Source organism: Camelus bactrianus, chromosome 35, assembly GCF_048773025.1.
Source record: "Camelus bactrianus isolate YW-2024 breed Bactrian camel chromosome 35, ASM4877302v1, whole genome shotgun sequence".
Lineage (NCBI taxonomy): Eukaryota > Metazoa > Chordata > Mammalia > Artiodactyla > Camelidae > Camelus > Camelus bactrianus.
In genome coordinates, this window is record NC_133573.1 from 15,539,294 (window position 1) to 15,559,815 (window position 20,522).

A 20,522-nucleotide genomic window follows, 5' to 3' on the forward strand; every position below is an offset into this window, starting at 1 on the left:
AACAAATAACTGTAGGAGCAAAGGTGGAAGATGAGTTATTGCTGCATTTGAGCTGAAGGAAACATCAGAGAAGTCTGAACGGGATCGAATTTTGATTAGAGAAGAAAGGGAAGGTGTGTGTTTAGGTTGTGCATATTGTGAGAGAGCCTACCATCTGTGTCACTAGGGAGAGGGGAGTAAAGAATGACAGGTTAAGGACGGTGCAATAGACTGCATTGTGTCTCTTCTGAATCCATACATGGAAGCCTGAACTCTGTGACTGTATTTGGAGATAGTGCCTTTAAAAGGTAATTTGGATTAAATGAGGCCATAAAAATGGGACCCTACTCCAATAGAAATGTCATCCTAATAAGAAGAGGAAGAGACACCAGATGTCTGTCTCTCTCCCCCCCCTCCCCCTCTCCCTCTCCCTGTACACAGATAAAATGCATTGTGGGGACACAGAGAGAAGTTGGCATTCTATGAGCCAAGAAGGGAGGCTTTACCATTAACCAACCCTAATGGCACCTTGATCTTGTACTTGCAGCTTCCAGAACTGCAAGAAAATTAATTTCTAGTGTTTGGACCTCCCAATCTCTGGCAGTTTGCTAGGGCAGCCTGAATAGAATAACATTGAGAGTGCAAATCTTAAGAACGTTGAATACTGGGCTTACATAATTATAGAAGAAGCTAATATTGATTGATCACATATTGCCAGTACTAAGCTCCCTATGTGTACTACAGTATAGAACTCTCACGACTCTGTGAACTACAGTGATCTCCTAGAAGGATGAAGACTTTACCCTGAATCAGGCATTAAATGGAAAAATTAATACGCAAACCTAGGTTTTTCTGACCCAGAATCTCTGCTGAAACAAGGTTCAGAATGGAGACGATTTGATTCCAGAGTCCATGGCCTTACTACTACTTGGTTCTTAACACTACAAACATTATTCCGAATATAACAGGAGCTAGGTAAGATTTTTGAACAGGGGAGTGATTAACATCATCTTTCTAATTTATAACGATCACAGGAAGAATGCAGCTAGGCCAATGGTTTAAGATGAGACAGTCTGAAATAGCCAAACCAGTTCAGACGTTACTGCAGTCATCCATGAAGAGATGCCTAGCGCTTGTACTAAACTCGCTGCAGTGATTTCACTGATGGGCAAATTCTGTGGACATTTTAGAAACAGCATGGGTAAAACCTGGTGACTTACTAAGAAAAGAAAGTGATATTTAAAAATTAATAAAATGTAAGCATGCTTGAATGCAAGATTAGCATTTCTGTTGACCAGAAACACAACAGAAACACAAAAGGGGATTAAAGCTATGGGCTTGTTTGGTTCCAGGTGTGGAAATAGGAAAAGATGAGTAGGAATTTGACTTCTGAAGGCTGATGTTTACTGAAGTCAGTATGTGAAAATGGGAGTTGAGGGAGGGGGCTAACTTGCTCCTTAAAGGAAGCTATGACCCCTAAATTAAACTGTATTCCTGTAACAAAAAGGGTATGGGAGAAAAGGAAGATCTGAAGAGAATAAGGAGGAGATGTATTAGTTTTCCTCTGCCGTTGTAACAATTTACCACAAAATCCAGTAGCTTAAACAACACACATGCATTACCTTAGTTCTGCAGGTCAGAAGTCTGATGTGGTTCTCACCAGATTAAAGTCAAGGCATTAGCAGCACTGTTCTCCTTTCTGCAGGTTTGGGAAAGGGTTCATTTCCTTGCTTCCTCCACCTTCCAGAGGCTGCCTGCATTGCATGGTTTGTCACTGCATTCGTCCATCTTTAGAGCTAGCGAAGCCCGGTTGAGTCCTTCTAACATCACATCACTCTGAGCTCCTCCTCTTGTTCCTCTTCCACTTCTAAGGACTCTTGTGATTCCATTGAGCCCATCCAACTACTGTGGGATAATTTCCTTATCTTAAGGTCAGCTAATTATCAATCTTAGTTTTGTCTGCAGCTCAGTTCCCTAATCTGCACAAGTTGTATTCACAGACTGCAGGGATTAGGACATGGACACCTTTGGAGGAGTGCATTCTTCTGCCTACTACAGGGGATGAGGGATAATGAATGATCAGTGTCTTGAAAGTGTTGAGATGAAGATGTTCATTAGGCAATTAAAATTTGGAATCATTCATCCAATAAATATTTATTGAGTGTCTGTTCTGTGCTGAAACTGTTCTATACATATTGGGGATCCAGCAGTTTAAAACATTTGACAAATAACCTTACCCTGATCGAATTTACATTCTAGTGTGAATCACATACAAAAAACCCAGATACATGAAGTATATCGTGTGTTACATTAAATCCTGTAGAGAAAAATAAAGCAGGGAAAGAAAGAGTGCTGGGTGAGGAATGGGGGATTGCAGTATTAAATGGAGTTCACCCTTGACTCATGATAGAGTGGTATGTAAGCAGAGACATGTAACAGTGAGCCAAGATATGTGATGAAAGAGTATTTCAGGCAGACGAAATAGCAAGTATGAAGACACATTGACAGTTGGCAAAGCTGCAAGGAGAACTCTGAGGCTGGGGACAAGTGAGGAAGTGGCCTTTGTTCTGCGCTGCAGCTTTCCCACTGGGGCTTGTTAGGGGCTCACCCAGCTTTTTTCTTTCCCACAGGTATCTTGGGAACTACAAGGTCTGTAAGATTAGATGGAGGAAGGGGTAGGGTTCCTTTTACTATAGCCTGACCTTGCAACAAGTAATCTTCTTGCTCTAGGCTCCACTCAAAACTTCTGTCTTACATGATGTATGAAATTGAACATTGTGCTCAAGTATGGAACATACTGCCTCTGAAGCATAAAGCAGGCTGCTTAGCATTGTTCTTCTTTCTTAGTGGCAGGAGGTACAAGGTACAATAACTTGTCCTTTATTTTGAAGGGATGTCCTGAATCACCCAGACAATGGAACCCATTAAAATATCCCTGATTTGGTAGGTCCCTGAATCTTTGTGGAGTTGATCTCTTATCCTCTTTAGGCATCCCAAGGACTTGCCACTTCTTACTTATCGGGTCCGGTTAACATGATGTCATGTGTAGTAGCCAGCCTCCAAGAATGTCACCAGTGATTCTCTCCTCCTGTGACTCCTGCATTTGTGTATTTCCTTTCGCACTGAGTAGAACTATCATTCCCAAGGGAAGGCCATGAAAGCGCCTTCCTTGCTGTCTTAGGGGTTGCCAGCTACTCTGTTATGAAGACACCTAAGTAGCCCTAAAGAGAGATCCACGTAATGAGGAACTGAGGTGTTCTCTCTAGAGCCAGCACCTACTCACCAGTCATGTGTGCGAACCTATGTGAAAGTAGGGCCTCTACCGCCAGTCAAGACATCAGAGGACTGCCGTCCTGACCAACACCTTGACTATAAACTCATCAGGGACCTTGAGCTAAAACTTCAGAGCCAAGTTGCTCCCAAATTCCTGACCAAGAGAAACTATGTGAGATAATATTGTTACTTTAAGTCACTACGTTTGTGCGTCCTTTGTTATGCGATGATAGATCATACACCGTCAACATACTGTACCCATGTGATCGTCTGTGGCATTTCTTCTGTGGAATAGTCCCAATCTCTCGAGGCTGTGTAGCAACAGAGAGCAGCAAAATGAATACAGTTTTGGGGGCCAGATATCCATCCTATGTGAATGTGCGCTATCTCTGATCCTACTTCCAGATAGGCATTGAAGAGACACATGTATGACGTCATAGCCATATTCCACATACCCAAAGTTATATTAGTCAGCTGCAGTGAAGATGCCACCGTCTGCACAGAGCTGCAGCGAGGGCTGCACGTTAGCTAAGTTTGCAGTAATCTCCTGACATCTACCTTTACCCATCCAGCTTGGGGAGGAAGGACCAGACTGGTGAATTCAATCAGGAATATGCTGGGAATCGTTACCCCAGCATCCTTTATGTCTTTTAGTGTGGAACTACTCTTTGACATTTCCCCAAGGATGTAATATTATATTTGACGTTTTGTCACAGCTGGAGGGGGCTGTCTCAGGGGCTTCCACTTGACTGTTCCTACTTCCTAGTCTTATTCAGTAAATAAAAATCTAAGTATGGAAAGTCTGATGAATGTGAAGTATGTCTGTGGTGGCCAGCCTCAAAGATGCCTGCCCATGACCCTATGTGATCCCTTCCAACCATGAATAGGGCTAAGCTGTGTGACCAATAAGATACTGCAGAGGCAACATTGTGTGATTTCTGAAGTTAAGTCATAAAAGGTATTTCAGTTTCTGCTTTGGTTCTTTAGGATCACTCCCTCAGGGAGAAGCCAGCTAATATGTCCTGAGCAGGGTGGTAGTCCAGTGGAGAGGCCCCCTAGAGAAGAAATGAAACCTTCCTCCAACTGCCAGCATTGACTTGTAGCCATATGAGCAATCCATCCTGAAGTGGATGCCTCAGTCCAATTCCTGCCTCCAGATCACTGGAGTTCCAGCTGACATCTGACTGAACCTCAAGAGAAACCCTCAGCCAGAACTGCCCAGCCAAGCTGCACCCAAATTCTTGCCTAAAAAACAAAGAGGTAATACACGATTATTTGTATTCTAATCACTAAATTTGAAGGTAAAGTTATGTAGTGATAGATAATTCTTACAAGTTTTGGTACCAGGAGTGTGGTGCTACTCTAACAAAAATCTAAAAAATGTAGGAATTGCCTTCAGACTAAGCAATGGGTAAAAAGTAGGCCTGTCAAAGGAATGTTAGTGAGAGCCTAAATGGCAGCAAAGAGACTCTTATTGGAATCCCGATGGTTCCAAGGAGATGAACAGTGAGGAAAATGAAAAAAAAAAAAAAAAAAAAAAAAAGAAAGTGAGAAGGGAAAGTGAGAAAAGGAAAGTGAGAAAAATACTGGAAACTACACAGAAAGGGATCCCTGGGTGGGATGCTGTCTCCTGCAGTAATGTGGAAAGTAGACATTTCCCTGAGTGAAGTGGTGAGCTAGCTGAGAAAATTTCCAGGCACAGTGTTGAATGTGCCAGCTGGCTGCTGCTTGTCGCCTGGAGTAAAATGAAAGAGGAGAGAGAGATGCTCCAGAAATAACTGCTAAGCATAAAAGATCTAGGATTTTCTGGTTTGGAGAATTCCTGGGCTTTCCATAGGACAAATGATGTAAAAGTTAAGAAATGGCTTCCAGGCAAATATTAAATACAAGGAAAGGTCAGGAAAGAAATGGTCTAAAGGTGAAAAGAAGACTATGACTGTAAAATCCTGAGAGAAATCAATCAGGCAAAACACCCTCTAAAGGATTAAAGAATATGTCTCATAGAACTTCTACTTTAAACAGAAGGGCTTCTAAAAGTCTAAAGTGTATTATACTTCAGCAGCTTCGCTGGGAAGTCCAATTAGAAAAATACTTATCCACGGACACCCATGGCGTGGCTATTTTCTAATATATTAAACTCTGATAAGATTCACAGGAGACCCACAAAGTTTTAAAAATAGTTGTACTTGTGGAAACAGCACCAATTAGGACTGCAAGGATCAGAGGCAATAAAAATAAAAATTGGAGTTTGAATTCTTAGATTTATATAGGAAGAAAGCTGAGAAAACTACCCAGCTGTAAACATGAGATACTTTTTTTAATTTCCATTTTTTATTGAATTTTAGTTGATTTACAATATATTATATTAGTTTCAGGTGTATGACATAGTGACTCAGTATTTTTATAGATTTTTCTCCATTTAAAGTTACTACAAAAGAATGGCTATAATTCCCTGTGCTGTGCAATATATCCTTGTTGCTTATTTATTTTTGTATGTAGTAGTTTGTGTCTCTTAATCCTCCACCTCTATCTTGCCCCTCCCCACCACTGGTAACCACTAGTTTGTTTTCTACATCTGTGGGTCTGTTTCTGTTTTGCTTTATATGTTTATTTGTAGTGTTTTTTAGATTCCACGTATAAATGGTACCATACAGTATTTGTCTTACTCTGACTTATTTCACTAAGCATAATATTCTCCAGGTCCATCCATGTTGCTACAAAGGGCAGAATTTTATTCTTTCTTTGTGGCTGAGTAGTATGCCATTGTATATACACCACATCTTCTTTATTCATTCATCTGCTGATAGACACTTATCTCACAAAGCAGAGAAAAGAGAGAGCACAAGTAAACAAAGTAAGAAAGGAAAATGGAGAAATAACAACCAATATCACCGAAATACTGAATATCATATGAGAATACTATGAACAACTATATGGAAACAAAATGTATAACCTAGAAGAAATGGACAAATTTCTGGAAACACATAGTCCACCAAGACTGAATCAAGAAGAAACTGACCACTTGAAGAAACCGATCACTGGAAATGAAATCAAATTAGCAATAAAAAACCTCCCTACAAATAAAAGTTTAGGACTGGATGGCTTCACTGGGGAATTCTACCAAACATACAAAGAAGAACCCATACCAGTCCTTCTCAAACTCTTCCAGGAGACTGAAAATGAGGGAATACTCCCAAACTCATTCTATGAAGCCACCATCACCCTGATACCAAAACCAGACAAAGACACCACCAAAACAGAAAATTACAGACCAATATCACTAATGATCATAAATGCAAAAATCCTCAACAAAATGTTAGCAAGCAGAATCCAACAGCACATAAAAAAGATTATACACCATGATCAAGTGGGCCTCATCCCAGGGACACAAGGATGTTTCAATGTACACAAATCAATCAATGTAATGCGTTACACCAACAAGAGAAAGGGCAAAAACCACATGATCATCTCAATAGATGCAGAAAAAGCATTTGATAAAATTCGACACCCATTTATGATAAAAACTCTCACCAGAGTATAGAGTGAACGTACCTCAACATAATAAAAGCTATATATGACAAACCTACAGCCAGCATAGTACTCAGTGGTGAAAAACTCAAAAGCTCCCCACTAAAATCGGGGACAAGACAAGGCTGCCCATTATCACCACTCCTATTCAACATAATCTTGGAAGTCCTAGCAATACTTTTCATAATAAAAGGAAGGATGACTAAAAGAGCCAAGAGCTCAGAGGGCAGACCCAGAACTACAGTGAATCATCCCTGGGACTCAAGTCCTAATTGAGAAACTATCAACATATGTCCCATGTGTCCTTCTAGGTTTCAGAAATGCTAGGGGCCCAAAGCTCCTGTATACCTCCTCTTTTACCAGTTTTGGATGAGATTATTGTGGTTATTCTATCCCTCCCTTACCATTGTGATGGGTGTGTGGACCAGACAACTTGTCTCAGTTCACAAGTCTTCAGAAACTACACTCAAGGAAGCTCATACACACTTGTACTTAATTTAGATGATAAGGTTTATGGAGTTCAAACTGACGCTGTAATAATATGAGATGCTCAAGGCCTGTAGGCAGGGAATAAATAGATGTTACAGGTAGGAAAAACTTGGATTATTTGAGGCCAAAGGGTGGTCTGTGGGAGCCAGCCTCCAAGATGGCAACCAGTGACCCCTGGCATTGAGTAGTTCCCACCCACACTGAAAGGAGTTGAAATCTGTGACCAACACAATATTGTGGAATTAATGGTATGTAGTTTTCAAAACTCAGTTATGAAAGGTATTGCATATCCATGTAATCTCTTAGAGCTTCCACTTTGTGGGAAGCCAGCTGCCATTATGTGAGGACACCAAAGCTGTCTGCAGACAGGCACACGTATTGAGAAACTGAGGTTAGGTACCCCTGTCCCAAATCTCCAAATCCCACTTCTTCATTATCAGGGCCCTGGACTAGGGAAGGAGAATTTGGCCTTCTTTGAAGTTCCAGTACTCTCACAAATTCTGTATCTGGCCTTCAGCTTTGTTTGTTCCCTCACTGCAGGAAATGAGTGTTTTTATTTTATTTTTTTTTTTTTAAATGCTGCCTAGGAGACTTTTTGACTCTTACACTGTGTCTTAGATTGCTGGTTAATGACTATGAACTTGCCATTTTCTTCAATGCCTCATTGCTATTTACAAAGTGGTCAGTTTTTGTAAGTCTATGTCTATCATTGATTAGACATGGGCTTCCCAGTGGCTCCAGTTTGGTTAAAGGTCATTCTTTGTAGAAAGGGGCAGCTGTAAACTTTGTCAATAATTTCCAGTAGCTGAGGGATGGCTACACTGACTGGTTCAATGGGAAGAACCTGGGTGGAGACTAATAGCATCGATTACAGGCACCAAGAATTTAAAAAGGCTTTGGCGACATCATACTTAGTGGAGAAACTAGAAAATTTTCCCTTTTAGATTGGCAACAACTTATGGATGCCCACAATCATCATGTCTATTCAACAGAAAAAGGAGATCCTAGTCAGCAAAGCAAGAGAAAGAAATGAAAGGATTAATAAGGTGAAAACAAAACTACCATTACTCATAGCTTCCCTCATGTTTTATTCTATAGATAGCACCTTTTCCCTGAATTTCCATAGCACAGTTTGCCTTTAGTGCTCAAGGCATTTCTCTCTCACTGTTACTTATGCTTTCTTGTAGAGCTTGCCTGTTTATGACCCCTCACAACATTTATTGAATCCCCTTTGAGTAGGATGAGACTCTGATAAGTGAACATGGAATTGAGCTGCTTAAGTTTTGCTAATCTAATATCCAATTCTTCTGTATTCTGGAAGAAGAATGGCAATTTCTTTGGGGGTAAAATTCAGAAACTGGACGGAACGGGACAGACGGAAAAGAACATTCTGCCATTTTTAAACTAAGTCAGCACTGGTAACACTGGGTAGGAAAGTTCCTTCCATGAGTTGAAACTGCTTTTAATTTTATCCCAGACTGTCTCTCCGGCTTTCTTGGTTATCTTCAGTAGGAGCTGTCCAGGTTTGCTTGACTCAAAGTTGATATTGGAATGCTGTATTTAAAACCAGAGGAGGAAAAGGTGTATGACCATCAACTTCCTGGTTCAATTAGTGTCAGGATCTCTAGCAGGGCTTCTGTTTAGGCAGAATGTCACACTTGCTGAAGGATGAATGACCTCTGCTCCTGAATCGTTTGGTGCCATACATTTTACAACATTAGGAAGCATCCTCAGGTGAGACTGGGGCCGACACAGGCAGAGGTCTGTTTCGTGTTAGCACCTTCTAAAGCACACAATAGCAGAGCCATAAGACTGCTTCTATTTCCTTTGGTTTTTATCTTTGAAATATTATTATAAAAAAAATTTAAACATACAAAAAAAGAAGAAAATTATAAATGCTTCCCTCCTAGATTTAACAATTAAATAACTTTTTTCATCTATTTTTGATAAATTTTTAAATATAATTTACAGATAACATAACAAGATAACTGTAATTATTTTAGAATGCCTCTCTAAAATTAAAAGACTTTTCTACATAACCACAAATAGCATTATCACATCTAACAGAATTAATAATAATTCCCTAAAATGATATTATTTCATATTATCTAGATGTTTCCATTTAGTTGAGACAATGCTTTTTAAAACTAGTTTCTTCAGACCATGATCCAATCAATGACAATATATGGCATTTCTCTAAAGAATATTTTAATGTAGAACATTCCTCCCCCTCTCTTTTTTTTATGATATTAATTTTTTGAAGAGACAGGATCAATTTTCCTTTAGAACATTTAATTTTTTTTTTTAGTGAGTATAATTATTTCCTTGTGGGGATTGTTTGACTTGTTCCTTACTGTCCATTTTGGCATTTCCTTTTAATTGGAAGTCTAGGTGTAAACATTTTATTTGATTAATTTTGAATAAATTAATTAGATGCCAAAACACTTCTTTGCAAGAAAACTTTAAGAACAATGCTATGTGTTTCTCATTGCATCACATCAAAGGCCTGGGTGTCTAATTATGAATAGCGTTAACATTGATCACCGATGGAAAGTGTCACCAGCAGATAATCTGTGGAATCTATTTTAGCTTTGTGTCAATTCCGTTTTCTGTCAACTTTTTATCTAATGGTTTATCATCCATTGAAAATCTTTGTAGGAGTCAATTAATTGATTCAGAGCCACAAAATGATCATGCTCTGCTTATTTGTTGTTCTTTTCCCTTCTTGAGTTGAACGAATGGTTAGTTCATTATTTTTCAATCCTTTTTAATGCTTTTTAATGTAGCATTTAGTGCTACAAAATCACTATCTAAGAACTACACAAGTTTTGCTAGACGGTATTTTTGTAATTATCACTCAGTTCAAATATTTTATGATTCCCATGAGTTTTTCTTCCTTCACTCATTAGTTATTTACAAATAAATTTTAAGTCTTCAAATATTTCTTAGAGGAATATATCATTAATTTCTAGTTTAATTATATTTTGTTCAACAGAAACATTTTGTGATCCTGAACTTTGATATTTGGTGAGACTTGCATTTAGGCTTAGGTCATATTCAATTTTTAAAAAAGTTTTGTGCATGATTGAGAAGAATATTTACTCTAATTTTTTGGTACAAGGTTCCATGTATTACTAGTAAATAAGGAGGTTAATTCATTGTTTTATTCATCCACAAAGTTAAAAACTTAAAAAAAAATCTAGTTCACCAGTGATTTAGAGAGGAAAATGCTAAATATCTCATGGTTAAGATGAATTTGTTGATATGTGTCTTGTGCCAAGCATTGCTTTACACATTTCTATATTACATATTAGGTGTCTACACATTTGGAATTGTTACATATCTGGAAAATCATCCCTTTATCTATAAGTAATGAACTGAATTAGAATAAATAATGGTAGTGTCCAAAGTTTAGTTTTCCCTTGTTTAGGTAATTTCTAATTTTTTTTTTATACTTAAGCTTTGTTGAGATTTACTTAAATGTTTACCACTTTCTTTGTTTACCATTCCTTCTTTTTAGATTTAACTTCTTACTTCCAAAAGTATATATATTTTTAATTCTTCTAATAAGAAGCTTTTTGAGTCTACTAAATATTTGTTTGTAAAAATGTCTTATCCTTAAGTGATAACTTAATTAAGTATGTAATGCAAGTTTAAGTTCTTTGCCATGTGACTTTGAGAATATTGCTTTACCTCAATGTTCCTCAATATTCTTATCAGTGAAATAAAAATTTAAAATTGTACCTACATTATGAGATTATGAGGCTTAAATTTTGTCAGTTAAATAGGTTAACTTTTGTAAGGCCCTAAACAGTGCTGGCTCATAGTAAGTGCCATGTAAATGCTTGTTTATTGTTTATTGTTACTTTTGAGAAGTCTTTAGTTTATCTAATTATCATTTACTTTTAGGAAATCTGTCCTGTCTGTGCATTTGAGAACACATCTTTATCTTTGGTTTTCTGCTGTTTTATTGTGTTATTAGGTATGGTTTATTTCTGTTTGTCCTAGTTGGTATGTGTTGTACATTTGCAAATTGGAAATTCATATCTTTCAGCAATTTGGGAAATATTTCAGCCATTTAATTTTTAATATTTTCTCTCAGTCATTCCAGTTATTGTCTGACTCTGGAAAACTAAACAGACATTAGTTGAGTTTAGTCATTCTGTCTTCTGTGTCTCAATTTGACTTTCATGTTTTCCATTTCTTTATCTTTTGCTACAGTATTATATATGACATGTGAAATAAAGTCTTCTGTTTATTAATTCTCTGCTTAACCTCTGTCTTTTGTGCTTTTAGGTAACATTGAATTTTAAATCTGTTATTTTATTTGTATTTATACAAATCAAAATCTTTGATTGTTCTGACAATCTCTCCAGAACTTTTGTAATAGTTTTTTTTCTGTCTCATGATGAAATATTTCCTTGTTAGTTATGTGATTTAGGATTATGGACTTATTTTCAATTAAGTTTTATTTGTGGGAATCTTGTATGGCTGTATTATCTAGAGTATTTGTCCCTCAAGGAGATTTTGAATTTGGGGTATTGTGCAACCATAGACCAATTTTATGTTGCTTTTTGAGCTGAAACATTCCTGGACCACAGAGATAGCAGAAATAAGAACTTCAGCCTGGATGAGGAAAACCCATCATCACAAATTCTCAAATCTGACTTTTTATCGATCCATCTAGATCCTGTGTCAAGACAATCAAGCTTCCTTGTCATTTTGTTTGTTTGTTTATTTTGAGTGGTGGGCATATTTTCTTTTTATTCTACACTTTCGCTAAAGGGATAGCCATTTGAAAGTCTCCGTTTCAACTAGTGACATCACACAAGTTCAAGTTATCCTCTTTCTATTTGATGCCTTAAAACTCAAGAATTTTGAAAGCAAATCCCAACCCCCAACACACATACACCTTCTTCCAGGACACTTGGGGACTATCCAACTCACTGGCGTATTGGTCTTCTTTTGGGTCTTCTTTTGTTCAAACAATGATCAGCCCTTGAAGAAAATACTGTGCCATTCCATGGAATGCCCGAGTCAAAGAAGCAATTGATGTAAGCAAATCAGTTACCACTTAACCATCTCACTTATAGACGTCATCTAATCAGTGATCAATCCTGTATGTTTTATACCTTGATTTATAATTCTGAGAAATATTGGATATAATGTTTTTTGTAATTTTAGGATTTCAATTCTGCTATTTCATCAACAGATGGTGCCATTGTATTATAGTTTGAATTTTGTGGAAAACAAAACAAAACATTTTAGAGTAGTTGCACCTAGTAGCATCTTCCCTTTTCTAGAGAATTCTGTCATTGCTATTATACCCTAAGAAACTTTCTATTTTATGGTTTCTTAAAAATTTTTTTTATATTGTTAAAATTATGTTGTGGAATAAACTTGACTGGATTCTTCTAATATGTAACATACTTAGAGAAATTACAGAACATATGTGTGCTATTTTGTTTACAGAGCAATTAACCAAATGTAATAGTTAGCTATGTATTCTGATATATGTAGGACCTATGTATGCATTATAATTATAGATTATCACAAGTTCTCCTTTTATAAAGAAAACTAGAGGCCAATATCCCTGATGAATATAGATGCAAAAATGCTCATTAAAATACTAGCCAACAGAATTCTGAAGCACATTAGAAGAATCATTCACTATGAGCAAGTGAGATTTATCTCTGGGGTGCAAGAATGGTTTGACATATACAAATCAATCAATGTGATCCATCACATTAATAGAATAAAAAGAGAATCATCTGATCACATCAATAGATGGAGGAAAAGCATATGAGAAAATTCAACATTCATTTATGATAAAAATTCTAAACACATTAGCATAGAAGGGGCATATCTCAACATAATAAAGGTCATATATGACAAGGCCACAAATAATTTTATAATTTTTCATAGCTCTGTCAAGAGAGCTGTTTGTAGTTAAGTGCTCCCAGAAATAACAGCACTGGCGTTCCCTTCATGTTGCAGCAAGTCACACAGGGTCAGCTTGGAATGGGTAACTGCTCATTCACTGGTATAAAGAGAATGAAAAGCAGATCACACCGGGCTTCATCCATTTCCTAGTTCTGCTTTTGGTTCTTTATGTAAACTGGCAAAGCTGTTTTCTCAGGGATGGTTGTCAAAGTCACAGCATGATCACAAAAGATGTTAATAAGAAGTTGGAACTCACTGACAGGGAAATTTCTCTGAGGCTTCTTCTGATTCTGCTCAGTGGTTTCAGGGACAGCTAGCTCTTCTAAGCTAATTAGTCCTGCCTTTTTGATATGAATGATCTGAGAGCAAGTAATTGAAAATGATACAGTTCTTTACTGATACTAAAAATGTAGGCAACACAAATATTAAGGAATGAAACAAACGTATTTAAAATCATTTGTATCAATTAGATGAGCAGGTCAGCAGATGGAAAATTCAGTTCAGCATGGACAAAATACAATGTATCTGGGAGCAGAAATCCAAGTTAGGGACTCTTTGTGAAATGATGCAATTATCAATATGCTGGACACATTTCATCTTATTTTATTAATAAAGCAAGAAAAATTCTTAAAATAATTCTCCTTCACTGTAAATTTTAATATGTAATACTCACTTATTAGTGTATTTCTATGGTTCAAAGTCATATCTTCAAATTTATTTTCAGATTTACTTCTATTGATTCTTATTATACAACTCTGTAACACTCCTTATTTCATAATTAAGACAAATTTTCAAAAGTTATACTAAAATAAATATTGGGACCCAGAGTAGGCCAGATCCCTCTAACTTATATGTTCTTTTTCATTACACAATGGGGAGTGAAATGATTACATTTTAACAACTATAGTTGCTCTGTAGTATAGTAAGTGAAGAAGTTTAGAGGACAAAGGCAGAGCATAGAATAGTGTAATAGTACAAATGTTACATGTATTGAATTGTGATAACAGATGATATGTAGCTGATCCTCTCCATGAATTATCCTACCATATTCTGATTCTGTCTTTATTAGGGTTTAAAATGATCAGGGAGGATCTCTTTGGTTTTCAGATCTGGCGCTTTTTCTGGTGGTAAGTGAGGAGTAGGGAATATAATTTTTCCAGGCACAAAAGAGAATGACAGCATATCTCAGACATATTCTGTTAATATTCAATTCCCATCTGTCATTATGTTCTTTCAAAGTTTCAATAGGTCCTAATCTATTCTCTGAGAAATCATAAGTTTTTACATTTGCCCTTTTTTCTTTATGTCAGGAAAGTGAATAATGATTTTTTAAACAAGGGTGGGCTTATCTTCTTTGAGACTTTGTTTTCCGTGATAGTAGAAAGTATGCTTTTATTCATTGAAAAATTTGTTGCTTATAATTTTTTTACACAGAAATGTATGCAAAGTGATTATATATTATGTATAACATGTATTATATATAACAATTGAAGTTTATATAACTTAAAAACTGAAAGAAATTATGAATTTAATTTTTTTTGTTGTTAAAAATCATAGAAAACAGTTGAAGTTACAAGGATGACAATATGCTTCCAGTGGAAAATGCTTTAGAAAGTAAATTTCAGGACATTGTCTACATCCTTAGTAGTATAAAGATGAAATTCTCTTCATTTGGAAAAACTAAGGATAGAAAATATGAGCTACGTTGTTGATAGGTAAGGAAGAAATAGAAATGGATGTTACAAAATGGATACACATGGGGAGAAGATTGTGAGAAAGTAAGAGCATAGGAGATAAAGGAAGATCTGTAATGGAGCCAATAAAGAACATAATTAGTTGTGCAGAAAATCAGTTTGGCACTGAAGTGGACAGACTTGTGAAGTCTTCCAGAATGCATGTGAAAGATTAAAGCAACACATAAAGTAATAATAGATAAGGCAGACAGAGGATGGAGAATCAAAACAAAGAATAAGCTCTATTAGGGGAAGACTTTTTTTTCTGCTTTGTTCACTGTGTGTAGTAGAGTGTCTGGGTCATAGTAGGTATTCATTATGTAATTGTTGAAAAATAATTAATTGGTTACTGCATCAATTAAAATGCTTTCATCTGTATGCCATAGAAAAGTCAAAGAGACTTAGACCGTTAGTGAAAATAGTTCACATCACTAGGAGACTAGGATAAATGTTAATTGGTTAATTCAGTGGTTCAACAATGTCGTCAAGGACCTGTGTTCCTACAACTCCTCTGCTCTAGTATACACAGTATGTGCTTCATTTTAAGGCTGGTCCCACTTGGAGTTTTGGGATGACGGCTACTTCTTCATTCATGTCCAGTGGAATAAAGAGATATTCCCTCAACCTTTGATCAAGTGTTTTCCTTACTTTGGCCAATTTAGTTAATAAATACAACTCTGGTGCCAGGGGATTGCTAAGCTGTGAGTAGTTTAAGCTGAAAGTTAGAAACCAGTCCATAAAAAGAGTGATGTGATTGCAATGGTTGCATTTTACTACCCAGACACCATTCCTGGAGCTCAGGCTAATTTACTCAACCATTTTGCTGCTGCATAATGGTGGAAGGAGGAAACTGGATTTTGAGGAGTTAACCACATGTTCCTTACAAAATTTATAAAGAAGACACTTGAGGCAAATAATATAGCAGATATAATTTAAAAAATTATTTTGCTGAAGATTCATGTATACATATTAGAAAGGCAATGCCAGTTTTTAAATCTTCCTGGCTTTCATGCTGTCTTAGTCTCCTGGGACTGCCATACAAAATACCACAGACTGGATCGCTTAAACAAAATAAATGTATTTTCTCAGAGCTCTGGAGCCTAGAGGTCCAAGATCAGGGTGATGTCAGAGTTGACTTCTGGTGAGACCCCTCTCCCTGACTTGTAGATGGCTAACTTCTCGTTGTGTCCTCGCATGGCCGTTCCTCTGTGCACATACATGAAGAGACAAAGAGAGGGAAATACCTCTTCTTACCAGGGCACCAGACCTGTGAGATTAGGGTCCCATCCTTAAGATATCAGTTAGCCTTATTTACCTCCTTAAAAGCCTGTCTCCAAATACAGTCACACTACAGATTAGGGCTTCCACCCAAAATTCATATGGATTTTGAGTGGATACAATTCAGTCGATAACAATGGCTGTGAGACTTTTGGAATTACAGGACAGTTATATTGTACAATGCCACTAATCTGAGTTTGTTTCATATCTCTTCATGGTGAGATTCAGATCACACGTCTTTGGTAGCGGTGCTGTGTTCTTTTCATTGCATCCTGTCAGGTGGCATGTGATTTCAGTTTGCCCCATTACTAACGATGTTCATTTTGGTCAACAGATTGATCAAAGTAGTGACTTCCAGGCTTCTATACTGTAGAGTTACTATTTTCCTTTCTGTCATTAATGAGTATTTTGTAGTGGGGAACTGTGTAAATATCCCATTTCTCATGAATGAATGAATGAATTTTTTATTGTTTGCTATACAGTCTTTTATTTATTTTTGTATTTATTTACATCATAGAATTATTTTATTCAATATGTTCTGTTAATATCATTATTTGGATGTCCAGAATGCCTCCAGTTTGGCCAGTGGGTGCCTCTTCATGATGGCTTTTATGTAACCCAACTGAGGAATTTTTGGGCTTGCTTAGGGATAGAGAGGGATTCATTCAGCAAAAAAGCTTCAGAACCTGGACAACATGTAAGAGTGGGAATCAGAGTATGAACATGGCATTAGGTCTTGAGGGTGCTAGATCACATGGGAAGGGAGACAGAGCTAAGTAAGGGATCTTGTCAAACAACAGTTAACACTCTGGCAGCTTATCTGGAAGATAATTCTCACATGCTGCTAGTATGATGCTTGGAAAAACTAACGACTTACATTAAACGAAGTAGAGGTGCCTGAAAAGTCATGCCACTCCAATATCTGGCCTCCAAACTGCAAACTGACACTCGTCCTCTCCATCCTCCACTCTGCATTGCAGATTTTCCTTACCCTCAGCTAATCCCTCTGTTGGTATCAGGGTCTTACCTAGTGGCATGACTCAGACCCTTATCCCCGAGGGCTCTAACTTCCTCTGGTCATCATGCCCATCTCAGGTTAGCTGTGCTACACTTTTTGTGTATCGTCAAAATTTAGCATAGGAGTACCAAGTGGCCAAATGAATCGCCTGGGCATGAAATATATTCTTTCCAGCCCCCATGATGTAAAAACAGCCCTATACTCTCAAGTGAGGTTCAATTATCCTTGTCAGGCTAGTGATTTCTCTTCTTTCTTGATACTCTCTTGACACAAGAAGACCAAAGTGCCAAATATCAGTCTCAGCTCATATATTAATAGGACTGTAATTTGGGGGTAATTTGTCCCTATTTGAGGACTAGAATCACTACACCTGCAGAATTTAAATTTGCAAGGATGGAAACACAAATTCTCTAAATGAATCTTCTACTGAGAATGGTGGTAAATGGGGCCACTCCAGCATCCTCACCTTGGTCACTCGACCCATGAATTCTTCCAGTTGGGGTCATAGGACTATACAAAGGTCTTTGATTTAATATTTATGCTGTAACGTTTTAAATGGCGCCCTGTCCTTGTAAACTGTTACCTCTGATCTGGCAATTCAGTTGTGCCTTTAATATGCCATTCCAAGGCTTTATCAGGACAGCAGCTTCTGAAAGATGCAATATATGTTGAGTGGATCCTATAGTCATGAACTTACTATCATATCTATTTTGCTGTAAGGTGGGACCAGTGGTCTGACATGTTACATGGGATCGTGTGCTGGTAGATCAAGAATTCCGTAAGCTCTTGGTGCTGGCTGTGACTGTTTCTACCAGAATAGATTCTAGTCCTTTCCAGGGTTGAAGGAATATATTGCGATCATCATGCCAGGAAGCGGTCAAGAGATGGTGCCATATCAGAGGCTCAAAGTTAGTTTCTTGCTAGAAGGTCAGACATTTGGTAGCAACAGAAGCTAGATTATGTTTTGTAAGTGGAGTCCATGTCTACTCCATGAATATCCTCCATCCCTGGTACTATGGCCATGTGTCCACTGTGCCAGCAGTGGGATAGCTGATGTCAGAGTTGGCTGATGCCATCTGGTTGAGTAATTTTTTCTACTTGTTTAGTGCCTCATCCATGGTGGATGTTCTCTGATGGACATTAAAATGAATGTCTTCACACTTCATGTCTATTTTTGCGTACCATCCTCATGCCTCTATGCTAGACCTCCTTGTATCCAATCTTCCAATCTTCCAATCTTCCAATCTTCCTATCTTCCTTTTCCAAGTCCCTGAACAGTCAATCAAGTTATTTGCACTGCTCATGAGTCTATTTGTATATATTCTAACCCCAAGTCACTAATCTCTGTACATAAAATGAACAAACAGATACATTTCCTAAAGCTCTGCCCCCTAGGAGGATGTTTTCCTCTCCACTGTTTTCCAAGGCAATATTTGAGTGGCATTATATTGAGAGGAGTCATCCATTTTCAACTTGCACCCACATTCCAGGATGACAATCCATGAATCAAGCTTGAGGTTTTCCTCCCCTGTCACCTGGTCATAAGGAATCCATCCCTCAGTGTGAGCTAAGAGACAGATACTAGTACCACAGTGGTGATGAGACGCAGGTCTGGGCTGTCTGCTCATGGAGCTTGCTCGTGCTTCTGGTCTTATGCTGGTTTGACTCCAGACGTACCACTGCTATTGTCTTGGATTGTTACTGGGTATGACTCACATTGGGAATTTTTCTACCTAAAAGAAACTCCTGGAGATTTGCAGCTGTGGACATATGATCTCTCATAACCTCATTGTCAGACACAATGTCTTTACCAAGTCCCAGTATTTGAAGATGGAATGGCCTTTCTCTAAAACTGTGAAGCTCTGCATTGTGATTCTCTCATTGGGGCTTGTCTCAAATACCACGCGGCAACTTTTTACTAATATTGATATTTTTTATACTGCAGGGTCCAATGGGATTCCAAGCCCATGCTACAGAGGTGTTGGCGCTAAGCCTGGATCTTTTACAGAGCCCTGTCTTACACCGAGCCTTTTGTCTCCCAGTATGTAGGTTGAAAAATATACCAGCTGCAGAATATGCTGTGTCTAGGCTCCAAAGATGCCTACTAGGCTTTGTGCTTCCTTCTTCTTGGTGAGAATTACAAGATGTAATAAATCATACTTTATTGTGGATGTGCTATTCCGGCAGTCTCCAGGCCACTGAACCCCTAAATATTTTGCTGATGTGGCAGGTTCCTGAGATGTGCAGGGTGTATACCTCACTTTCTGGAGTGTATGTGTCTTACAAAGTCTCCAGCATGCCAGTCATCTCTTGCTACCTGGAACGTTTGCCTGATATCATTCAATACAGTGGGTCAATGTGATGTTCTGAGGGATGCTATTTTTCGGACTATATTTTATTTTGGTTTGTTTGTTTTGTTTTGTGGGGGAGGTAATTAGGTTTATTTATTTATTGCTTTTTATTTAACAGAGGTGCTGGGGATCGAACTCAGGACCCCGTGCATATTAAGCATGCACTCTACCACTGAGCTACACCCTCCCCACCCCAGACTATATTTTAACAGAAAATAGGAGACACAGACCCCCTGGGAGAGCTTGTAATATATACTGTTCTTTGTGTCATGGGAATGTGAACAGGTTCTAATCCTCCATAGGCCTGGAAAAGACTCATTCACCAAATCAGCAGCTGCCTATACTTGAGGTCTTACTGATCTTCTCCAGCAAAGATGGTCGCATCTAGCAACACAGTGGCAACTGCGTAGTACTTGGCTGAGGTTGTGGTAACCTGTCATTCTCTAGGATCTATCTGGTTTTGCAGGGGTTAGACCAGTGAGTTAAATGATGGGTCCCATCACTCCTCACCTTGAATTTTTAAGAGTGGCACTCATTTCTGACCCCAGTCCCCGCGTGGTACAATATTGTTTCTTGTTTACTTCCTTAGCCTAAAGGGGGTGGCAGGTTCAGAGACTTCCACTTGGCCTTTCCCACTATGAGAGACCTTACCCCATAAGCCAAGAATCCAGTGTGAGGGTTGTGCTAATCTCCAAGTAGTGTCAAATCCAGTCATACTTTCAGGAACCAGGGAAGTGAACATTAAGTTTTTCATGCACCCAGTGAGCTCAGTGTGAGTCACACCTGGGCCAGGACTTCTTTAATCTATCACCTTATCCCCGTATGTCCCTGCAATAATAGGGGGTCATTTCAGGTCCCTGGACATCAGTGTTAACTTGGACCATAAGTTTAACAGAGTTCTAGAAATGTCTGGATATTACCTGAGTAAAC

The 20,522-nt window shown here is 38.0% G+C and overlaps 1 non-coding gene across 1 annotated transcript; it reads right to left on the bottom strand.

Moving 5' to 3' along the window:
• Positions 1-19,707: 19,707 nt before the first annotated feature.
• On the bottom strand, positions 19,708-19,780 carry TRNAI-AAU (transfer RNA isoleucine (anticodon AAU)). The gene has a single exon. It is a non-coding gene; the product is annotated as a tRNA-Ile (tRNA).
• Positions 19,781-20,522: the final 742 nt, after the last annotated feature.